At 41.2% G+C, this 7,340-nt stretch overlaps 2 long non-coding RNA genes across 2 annotated transcripts; one reads left to right on the top strand and one right to left on the bottom strand.

Annotated features, from left to right (window-relative positions):
* Nucleotides 1-3,568: 3,568 nt before the first annotated feature.
* On the top strand, nucleotides 3,569-4,366 carry LOC139070577 (uncharacterized). The gene is made up of 2 exons (XR_011521070.1): nucleotides 3,569-3,888; nucleotides 4,237-4,366. It is a non-coding gene; the product is annotated as an uncharacterized lncRNA (long non-coding RNA).
* A 199-nt stretch (nucleotides 4,367-4,565) lies between these two features.
* On the bottom strand, nucleotides 4,566-6,538 carry LOC139070576 (uncharacterized). Its single transcript, XR_011521069.1, has 4 exons — nucleotides 5,898-6,538; nucleotides 5,446-5,536; nucleotides 5,125-5,305; nucleotides 4,566-4,789 (listed from the first exon to the last, which is right to left on the bottom strand). It is a non-coding gene; the product is annotated as an uncharacterized lncRNA (long non-coding RNA).
* Nucleotides 6,539-7,340: the final 802 nt, after the last annotated feature.

Raw genomic sequence — 7,340 nt, 5'->3', positions numbered from 1 at the left:
TGCTGGCTCCTGGCTCTTCTTCTGACACTACATTGTGTGAAAATTGTCACAATTCAGCATTCATTTTCCTTTTTTACACGCTTTCTGATCAATGCTGAATCATCTAGCATTTTAGAACACTTTCATATAGAGCCAGGATAGTTTTCATCATATAAATTTTAATAATATTCAGTTCACTGACTCAATATGTAATCCTACCTGTACATGTCCGCTCTGGAATGGTGGGCTTCTTCCTGGTGCTTATTAGGCCTACTGGATCTTGTGGGCTTCAAGACAGTTTGGTGGCATCAGTCACATCATACTGTTAATTATATTACATAACGTTATGTCATGACGCCATATAATTCATTATTGATGCTTAATTAACTTGAATGGTGATTTGCAGCCGGTAAATTTTAACATCTTGACTTGCCTTACCCGTTTTATCTTCATTTGAAGTTAAAGACTGCAAGCTTGTTTGAGAAAAAAAAGTGCTCATTTTTGCACATTTAGCTGCGTCTGTTTCCAGCGCTTTCCTCTTTTTAATTCTTGCCTTCTCCGCGCCACCCTTGCTCTTTCTACTTTCCATCTTTCCGTCAACTGCGTGGTCACGTGGTGCGCACAGGCTCATACGGGGAAAAAGAAAAAAAAAACGAGCTGCAGCCTGCAGGTAGAGACAGCCGGGAGGAGCGTATGAGATCAGCCCGGCGGCCTCAGTGCCATGACTGAACACCGGCACCAAAAAATAAAAATAAAATGATAAAAAAAACAAAACCGAGAGCACCGGCCCATGCGGCCCAAACATCGCGCGGCCCACCGGGAATTCTCCAGACCCTCCCGATTAGCCACTCCGGGCCTGCGTGTGTGTGTGTGCGTGCGTGTGCGCGTGTGTGTGTGTGTCCTCCGCATGTGCCCTAGCTTCATAATAATAATGCGCTCCGAGCTTCAGCACTCTGACCTGTGCACGCTGTTAATAGCAAGATATGTTCCGTATTTGATCATTTTTATCGGAGTTGGAGAAATCTGAAGGTGGCGAGTCATTCTGGCAGATTGTAATTAACACCCTGTCTCATGCAGGTGTTCTGACATTGTAAACCTCACACACAGAACATTGTGGATGTAACAAAATAAATCAAGAAATGATTCCCATCTGAGCATTTTAGCATTATTATATTATTATATTAGCACACTGACTGTGGGAGAGCATTCTAAACGTGTCAGGCTATTAACAGCGCGCTGAAGATCTGAAGTTCAGAGTGTGTCTGTCAGAGGTCAGACGCGTGCATTCCAGCCTCCAGCACTCTAAATATTGATTTAAAATTAAATCAAAGGAAAATGTAATGGTATTGAATGTTTATTAATTACTATTTCAAAAATACATGATACATAAACATAAAAATGAAAGTGATGGGGAAAAAGGTCGATCATATTTTTATAACCCTGTCTGCCGAGTGACTGTTTAGCGTGATGCTGACATATATATATATATAGCCATGACCTGATGTGGGAATGGGGGGGGGTCGGGACATAGAAAGGGTTGCGCGGCTAAATAAGTTTGGGAACCACTGATCTAAAGATGTTTGGTAAAGCAGATTGGTCCAAAATGCCTTCAACCAGAATCCAGACTCTCATTGGAAGCTATAGGAAGAGTTTAGAGGCTTTTATTACTGCAAAAGGAGGATCTACTGAATATTGAGTTAATTTCTTTTTTTGTGGTGCCCAAATTATTGCACGTCTAATTTTGTTTAAACAAACAACACTTTCAGTAAATCCAATAAATGTTGTTTCGCTTCTCAAATATCACTGTGTGATATACAGGTCCTTCTCAAAAAATAAGCATATTGTGATAAAGTTCATTATTTTCTGTAATGTACTGATAAACATTAGACTTTCATATATATTAGATTCATTACACACAACTGAATTAGTTCAAGCCTTTTATTGTTTCTAATATTGATGATTTTGTCATACAGTTCATGAAAACCCCAAAATCCTATCTCAAAAAATTAGCATATTTCATCCGACCAATAAAAGAAAAGTGTTTTACTACAAAAAAAAGTCAACCTTCAAATAATTATGTTCAGTTATGCACTCAATACTTGGTCGGGAATCCTTTTGCAGAAATGACTGCTTCAATGCGGCATGGCATGTGGCACTGCTGAGGTGTTACGGAGGCCCAGGATGCTTCGATAGCGGCCTTAAGCTCATCCAGAGTGTTGGCTCTTGCTTCTCTCAACTTTCTCTTCACAATATCCCACAGATTCTCTATGGGGTTCAGGTCAGGAGAGTTGGCAGGCCAATTGAGCACAATGATACCATGGTCAGTAAACCATTTACCAGTGGTTTTGGCACTGTGAGCAGGTGCCAGGTCGTGCTGAAAAATGAAATCTTCATCTCCATAAAGCTTTTCAGCAGATGGAAGCATGAAGTGCTCCAAAATCTCCTGATAGCTAGCTGCATTGACCCTGCCCTTGATAAAACACAGTGGACCAACACCAGCAGCTGACATGGCACCCCAGACCATCACTGACTGTGGGTATTTTACACTGGACCTCAGGCATTTTGGCATTTCCCTCTGCCCAGTCTTCCTCCAGACTCTGGCACCGTGATTTCTGAATGACATGCAAAATTTGCTTTCATCCGAAAGAAGTACTTTGGACCACTGAGCAACAGTCCAGTGCTTCTTCTCTGTAGCCCAGGTCAGGCGCTTCTGCCGCTGTTTCTGGTTCAAAAGTGGCTTGACCTGGGGAATGCGGCACCTGTAGCCCATTTTCTGCACACGCCTGTACACGGTGGCTCTGGATGTTTCTACTCCAGACTCAGTCCACTGCTTCTGCAGGTCTCCCAAGGTCTGGAATTGGTCCTTCTCCACAATCTTCCTCAGGGTCCGGTCACCTCTTCTCGTTGTGCAGCGTTTTCTGCCACACTTTTTCCTTCCCACAGACTTCCCACTGAGGTGCCTTGATACAGCACTCAGGGAACAGCCTAGTTATTCAGAAATGTCTTTCTGTGTCTTACCCTCTTGCTTGAGGGTGTCAATGATGGCCTTCTGGACAGCAGTCAGGTCGACAGTCTTACAGTTGCGGTTTTGAGTAATGAACCAGGCTGGGAGTTTTTAAAAGCCTCGGGAATCTTTTGCAGGTGTTTAGAGTTAATTAGTTGATGCAGATGATTAGGTTAATAGCTCGTTTAGAGAACCTTTTCATAATTTGCTAATTTTTTGAGATAGTAATTTTGGGTTTTCATGAGCTGTACGCCAAAATCATCAATATTAGAAACAATAAAAGGCTTGAATTACTTCAGTTGTGTGTAATGAATCTAATATATATGAAAGTCTAATGTTTATCAGTACATTACAGAAAATGATTAACTTCATCTCAATATGCTAATTTTTTGAGAAGGACCTGTACTTACCTGAAATATTTTATCATAACAACCAACGGTGTACAGTGAGTACGGAAAGCATTCAAACTCATGTCAAATTTTCACTCTTTGTTATGTTGCAGCTATTTGCTAAAATAAATTACATTCATTTTTTTTTTTACTCATTAATGTACAGGCTGGGCCATTTATATGGATACACCTTAAAGAGCGGGTCAATTGAGCCTCGGAGTCCTTCTCCACCCACGTATCAATTTTAAAAAATGCAACATTAGTAGGCGTTGCCTGGAGGACCGAGAGGGCGGAGCCGCGGCAGTGACGAAGACGATGGCTAACTAGACGAAGCTAGCTCCCTTCACTCTGAGCAGTTGATAGAAGTGGAGGACGTTTCTCCCCCTCCTTACAGACACTCGAGAAGAAAGGGACCAAGTCTATTTGGAGGAGACAAGCGGACCTGAGTCTTATTGTTTTGAGCTTGTGAGTTGCCTGAAACTCCCAGAACCGACCCAACAGAATCACCTCTGAAAGGTAAGTAGCCGTTAGCCATAGCATTGGATTAGCTGCAGGGTTTGTCTCCACGGCCCCAAAAAGCTAGTATTCAGCATGTTTTAGAGGTTTATCTGCTTCAGCACACCTGGTTTTAATCAGCAACAAATAGCTGAGCTGCTTAACAGCTAATCTAACCTGTTAAAGCAGGAAAATCCACTGAAACATGCTGGATAGCTCTCCGGTAGCCCTGGGCTCAAGGTACAGTCTGCTGCATATAAAGTTATGAAAATACCCCATGAGAAAATTATTCTGTAATGTGTTCAGCCCACTAAAACTGCCCTGATTTCTTTATTTATTTACTAATAACAGCTGCTCTCTCGGTTCTAGGTCCTCTGGTGTCTGCAGCTGGTCTCCTCTGCTGGTGTCCTCAGGATCAGGAACTTCCAGAAGAATGTGCCTTTCAATGACTCTTTCCCCCTTATTTGTTATATTAATTAAATAAATCTCAATTTATATATTTCCTGTTTTTGTTCATGTCCATAAATACTTAAACATGCTTGAAATTAGAACGAGCTTTTAACAGTGAGGTGCTAGTTTAATTAATCACAATAGCTAGTTAAACATGCAACAAAAATGTGATATTCAATGTAATTTATAAATATCCATTAAAATATCAAAACTGGAATCTAAATGAGATATTTGGCAGCACAAAAAACTTGTCAAACACAATATTTATTATAATAATTGTAGGCAGACAGGAGACAGAGCTGATGGAGGTTCTCAGTCATCGAAGGAAGGCTGAAGGCTTTCCAGGAACAGGAGATGTGGTGTTGTCTCTTCTCTCTCTATTCTGCCAGATGAGCTGATAGGTTACAGGTGTGTGAGGACATCCTCATGCTGTCATAACCAGATGACAGGAGTTATCAGGTGATCAGCCAGGCTAATGAGATGCAGAAAGAAAACAAATTCAGGACAGTGTACAATATGTGGTGTTGCTCACCTTATGTGCTCTTATAGAATATTAATGTGTGCATGCCTCATGGTGTAGAGTCCATATTTTGCTGAATGTCCTGCAATAATGCAGGTTATTAGTTAATTTACTTTTGATAGCAAAAACAAAATATTTAATGTAAAAGTTATTTTCCAGGAGAATCAGCTTACACGTCACCACCAAGTGTCACGGGCAGAATCAGTAGCCTCCGTCATGATGTAATCACATACTTATTTAATTGTTAATATCTTAAAAATTCTGAAATGTTTTAATTTTTTTTTTACCTTGAACAGTTCACTGAGCTTGCACTGTCACTGAGGTGGAAGCTGGAATCAACAGCAGACACCTCACACCTTGGTCTTTTCAGGGGGTCTGGACGCTCTGGGACCTTCTGGAAGATGAATTTTCATCATGGTCCCCGTGGGTCACCAGACACACTGCGGCTGTGAACTCCATTCTGGCTGGCTATGTAAAAACAAAGAAGCAGCACATTTATAAATGTTTAAAAGAGCATAAAATCACGTGTAAAAATAATCTGTAAAACAAATTAAAACTAGAAGGTGATAATAAAATGTTTGCATAGAAGATTATTAAAAATAATTCACCTTTGCTACAGGGAAGGTTTCACATCAGCCTGGACAAGTACATTCATGCAGCTAAATCAGTCTGACAGCCAGTGTCTTGGGTAGATTTAGCCTGGAAAATAAAATAGAAGCACATTGTTGTTGGAGTTTATAGTCAGATAATATACAAAAGAATCTCCTATATAGGCGCTTTATAACATTCCTAGTGTGTGATCGTTGTTATAACGTAAAAGTCAGTCACATATGATGTGGAGAGCCTGAAATGCGACCTCCTGAACAGAATTCCTCACAGAACCGGGTCACAAGCTGGATTTCACGCTGTAATGTTGTCAACAAGTGCTGCGTCAGTTAGAGTCACTGTTGCAGAATTGCCGACTGACTAGCTAAAGGAAGTGAACCACGTCTCTCAGACTTTGCATTTAGGTAGGGAATTGTCTTTAGAAGATGTTAAAACGTTTATTTAGCTGACTCACCTCAGACTGGAGCCCGCCGTGGTGGGGGAGCAGAGTCGGTGGGCTGCATCTAAATCGCGGAAGAGCCACGGTGGGCACAGCCTCCCTCTTCAAACGGAGACGTGCAGAATCGCGGGTAAAATGCCCACAGAGTCACCGCAACCATACTACACTACACCTACTCACCAATACTAAGACGATATGGAACACTAAACCCGAAATACTTTCCCAATTACACTAACAGCCAAACACTAACTAAACTATAATATACAACAGCCAAGCTAACACTAAATAAGTATTTATAACACTAAAAGATATGCTAAAGACTAGGATATGCTAATGCTATATGCTAATGCTGAACTACCGCTGACCTCCTACACTCGCTTGCAAATCCAACTCCCACTCGCCACAGGGCGTGGCCGAGACGCTCGTTGCTTTTATAACTTTGGCACGGAGCTGCTACGTAGTACTCTACTGGTTTACGTAGTACTTTACTCTTTAGCCATTGGCTAAAATTTATTCAAAATGACTCAAATTCTATGTTTTCAGCTGAAGGTGGCGCATTACTGTGGTTTTTAGACAGAATTTTTAATTTTTAAAGAAAATGCACCAAAATGCTAAAATAAAGAATGCACACATTTAAAACACTATTAGACACTCAGTTATACAGTTCATCAGCAAAAAAAAGTTAATTTAGACGTTACTTGCTCTTTAATAAAATGGGAATGGTTGGTGGTATTAACATCCTGTTTGTGGCATATTAGTATATGTGAGGGGGCAAACTTTTCAAGACGGGTGGTGACCATGGTGGCCATTTAGAAGTTGGCCATCTTGGATCCAACTTTTATGTTTTCAATACGAAGAGGGTTATATGACACATCAAACGTATCGGGAAATTCACAAGAAAAACATTGGTAAAATTGTAAAATCAGTTTCACTGTATGGTTTAATAAGCTAGAGATTATTCAGAAAACCATCCTACACCAGTGTGAAGATCTACGAACCCTTTATGTTGGAGGCCCTCGTGCGATCCAGGGGTCAAGATACTGGTATGGACACTGCCGGTAGAGTGGACCTCTGGGTAACGGAATCCATAGTTAAGCCCCGAGTACGACCCGTCTGCTCTGAGGTACCTCCCAGGTGACATCAGGAAGCTGGCATATCTATTTTGCATCTGATACACTCGCAAGTGTTGCAGAGAGGCATTGAGTTTGAGTCAAAAGAGAAGATGGTTCCAAGTGCTTGCTCACCTGGTCGGCCAAACCAGGAGGCTCACCTGGTCGGCCAAACCAGGAGGCAGCGGAGAACTGACTAGACCAGGAAGTGATCTCTGTTTTTTATTAACTGTTGTTGACAAATTAAGACAAATCAGATTTTGACAAAGTTTTAAAAGGTGTTAACAAAGATACCTCAGAAGATCCCTCCTTCCCTAAGACACTTAGAGGTTAACTCTTAGTGTGAAGT

The sequence above is a fragment of the Nothobranchius furzeri genome, chromosome 7 (assembly GCF_043380555.1).
Source record: "Nothobranchius furzeri strain GRZ-AD chromosome 7, NfurGRZ-RIMD1, whole genome shotgun sequence".
NCBI classification, from domain to species: domain Eukaryota; kingdom Metazoa; phylum Chordata; class Actinopteri; order Cyprinodontiformes; family Nothobranchiidae; genus Nothobranchius; species Nothobranchius furzeri.
This window is presented reverse-complemented; position numbering and strand designations above follow the sequence as displayed.